The following is a 4032-nucleotide window of genomic DNA, read 5'->3' as shown; positions in this document are numbered from 1 at the left end:
CTAACCTTAACCTAAGTCCTAACACTAGCACTAAACCTATCCATTACTCTAAACATAAGCCTAAACCAAATGCTAACCCTAGGCCTAACCCTAACTTTATCACTAACACTAACCTTATACATTATTCTAAACCTAACCTGAAATATAAACCTATCTCTATTCATTACTCTAACCCTAACCCTAACCCTAATGCTAATTTGAGCCCTAAACTTAAACCTTAATCCAAACCGAACTCTAACCCAGACTCTGACCCTAATAATAATTTTGCTCTAAACCTGACCTACCCTAAAACTAACCCTTACACTAGACCTAGTCCTAAACCCATCCCTAACAATATCCCTAACCATAACCCTAGACCTGACATCAGTCCTAGCCCTAATCCTAACCCAAACACTAACACAAACCCTAGCCCTCATCCTAGCCCTAAACCTATACTCAATCCTAACCTGAACCTTCACCCTAGCCCTATCCTTAATTTTAACCCTCCCCTTGCCCTGAACCTAGGAATATAACCCCATTCCTTCCCCTAAAACAAACCCTAACTCTAGCCCTAACCATAGGCCTTATCCTAACATTAATTGTAGCAGTAACCCTAGCCCTATTTGAACCCTAACCGTAACTCTACCCCTAAACCTAGACCTAAAACTAACTCTATCTCACAACCTAGCCCTATTTCTATTTATAACCCTATACATTACCGTAACCCTCATAATAGCCCTAACCTTAGCCCTAACCCTAGCCATAGCCCTAACCCTAGATCTTACCATAACTCTAAATCTAAACCTAATCTTAAGCCTAAACCTAACACTAGACCTACCCCTACCCCTAACCCTAACCCTAACATTAACCCTAATTGTAACCCTAGCTCTTACATTAGCTAGTGCTCAAAATAAGCTCTCACCATAAAACAAAAACTAGCCCTCATCCGAGCTCTAAACCTATATTTAACCCTAAACCTAACTCTAACTCAAGCCCTAACCCTAGCTCTAAGCCTATCCCTTAACCAAAAAAAAAAAAAAAAAACTAAATCTAATGGTAACTCTAGACCTAACTCTAATTCTAAGGCTAACCAAAACCCTAACCCTATTAATAGTCCTAACTCTAGACCTCATTCTAGCTGTAACACTATCCCAAACCCTAACAGAAACCCTGACACTTATTCTGACCCTAACACTAACCCTAGGTCTATAACTGACCCTAACCCTAGACCAAAACCTAACACCAGCCCTAGACCTAAACCAAATCCTAAATCTAGGCTTAACTCTAGCCCTAGGCCTAATAATAATCCTTAACCTAACTCAAACCCTACCCCTACCTTTAGACCTAAACCTAGTCCTAATTGTAGCTGTAACCCTAACTCTAACTCTAACCCAAACACTGACCCTGCCTTTAGTGTAAACCTATATCTAAATCTGACCCTACCCAAAAATTTAAGATAACACTAGACCTAGCCATAACCCTAACCCTACAACTAGCCCTCAACATAACCCTAGCTCTTACATTACCCTTAGCCCTAACCCTAGGCCTAAACTTAACAAAAAAACCTATAGCTAATCCTAGGCCTAAACCAAGCCTTAAGCATAACCCTAACCCTAACCATAGCCCTAACCCTAGCCTTAATCCTAACCCTAGCTCAAAGCCTAAACATTACACTAATATAAACCTACACCTATCGCTCAATCTAACCCTAACCCTAGCCCTAATCATAACTTTAACCCTAGCCCTAAACCTAGCTCTAAACTTACCCATTACTCTAAAACTAAACCTATCCTTATTGATAATAATATGCTTAACCCTAAGCCTAAACCTAACTGGAAAACTAACCCTAGACCTAACCTTAAACCTCACACTTTCCATAGACCTAACCCTTTCTCAAACTCTAACCCTTACTGTAAACCTAAACATAACCAAAGCCCTAACTCTAAGCATAAACCTCAATCTAACGTTAAACATAGCCCTAAATCTACATCTAATCACACACATTACCCTAACCCTAACCGTATCCCTAATGATGTCCCTAGCCCTAATGCTAACCCTAACACTATGAGTACTATGATCTTATACCTAGACATAACCCTAAACCTAAGCCTCATCTAGACCTAACCCTAGCTCAAAACCTAATCCTGGGACTGGGGATGTGGCTCAAGTGGTGGTGCATTTGCCTTGCAGGTGTGGGGTGCTGGGTTCAATCCTCAGCTCCACATAAAAATGTTGTGTCCACCGAAAACTAAAAAATGAATATTAAAAAAAAGTTCTCTGCCCCCCCCTCTCTCTCTTTCTCTAAAAAAACCACCTAAACCTTACACTGAACATAACCCTAAGCCTATCCCTAGTTTTAACCCTAACCCTAACCCTAATTAAACACCTATTCCTAACCATAAACCTAGACCTAAATTTAGCTCTAACCCTATCCATTATACTAAACATAACCCTTACCCTAATGTGAACCCTAGGCCTACCCTTAACCCTATCGCTAACCCTAACCCTATCAATTACCTTAAACCTAATGTAAACTCTCAACAAAACCCTATCATTACCATAACTCACACCCTAAAGCTAATTCAAGCACCAACCCTAAACCCTAACCTCAACTAAACTCTATCACTGATCCTAACCCTAATAAATCTCATAGCTGAAAAGCTGATCCTTACCCTAAACCTAACCCTTACACTAGACCTAGCCATAACCCTAATGCTAAAGCTATCCCCAACTGTAAGCCTAGGCCTGAAATTAGGCATAGCCCTAATCCTAGCTCTAAACTTAATACAAAACCCAGCCCTTATCCTAGCCCTAAACCAAGCCTTAATCCTAACCCTAAACCTAACCTTAGGCCTAAAACCAAACTAACTCTAGCCCTAATCTTACACCTAATTTAGTTATGTTCCTAACCCTAGCCCTAGCAGTAGTCCTAAGTCTAATTCTAAATCTCACCCTAGCCCCATCCCTAGTTCTAAACCTATCCCTTACAGGGACCCTAAACCTAGCCATAACCCTAGCCCTATCATTAGCTCTAGCCTTAACATAGATATAATTTTAACTCTAAGTCAAACCCTAACCCTAAGCCCAACCCCAACCCTAACCCTAATTCTAAATCTAACTTTAACCCTAGTCCTAAAACAACTGAGCCATAGCCCTAAACCTAACCCTTAACCTAAACCAAACCCTAACCCTAACCCTAACCCTAACCCCAACCTTAGCTCTAATTCTAGTTTTAAGCTGAAAACTAGAACTAACACTGACCCTGACTCTGACCATAATACTAACCATAGTCTAAGCATCACCCTAACCCTAACCCTAAACCTATCACTAGACCTACCACTAACCCTAACCCTAAATTTAGCCCTAATTGTAACCCTGGTACTTACATTAGCCTCACCCTTAACCCTAGCACTAACTTAACTCAAAATTGAGCCAAAGCACAAGCCCTAACTCGAGTTTTAACTATAACCCTAACCCTAGCCCTAATCAAAACCATAACCCTAGGTCTAACCCTATCCATTGCCGTAACCATAATCCTAGTCCTAAATATAACCCTATCCCTAATCCTAAACCTATATATTATTCTAAACCTAAACCCTAAACCTCACCCTATCTTTACACTAAGATTAACCATAATGCTAATTCGAGCCCTAACTTTAAACCTTAACTTATCAAAAACTTCTAAACCAGATTTTGACCCTAATAATACCCTAGCTCTAAATCTGACCCTAACCCTAAACCTAACCCTTTCATTACATGTAGCCATAAACCTAACACTCAAACTATCTTTAACCATAACCCCAGATCTGCTATTAGCCCTAGCTGATATCATAGCCCTAACCCTAAAACAAACCATAGCCCTCATCCTAGCCCCAAACCTAGACTTAATTATAACCCTAGCCCTAATCATAGCCCTAACGCTAATTCTAAACCTTGCCCTATCTCTAAACCTAGCTATAATTCCATTCCTTACCCCAAAATTAACCCTAACCATAACCGTAATGCTAGGCCAAGGGTGAACACTAACCCTAGCCCTAATCATAGCCCTAAATT

Source organism: Marmota monax, unplaced genomic scaffold (assembly GCF_021218885.2).
Source record: "Marmota monax isolate L192 unplaced genomic scaffold, Marmota_monax_Labrador192_F-V1.1 WCK01_AAM20220418_F8-fsc00875, whole genome shotgun sequence".
Classification (NCBI taxonomy): domain Eukaryota; kingdom Metazoa; phylum Chordata; class Mammalia; order Rodentia; family Sciuridae; genus Marmota; species Marmota monax.
Note: the sequence above shows the minus strand (reverse complement) of the source record.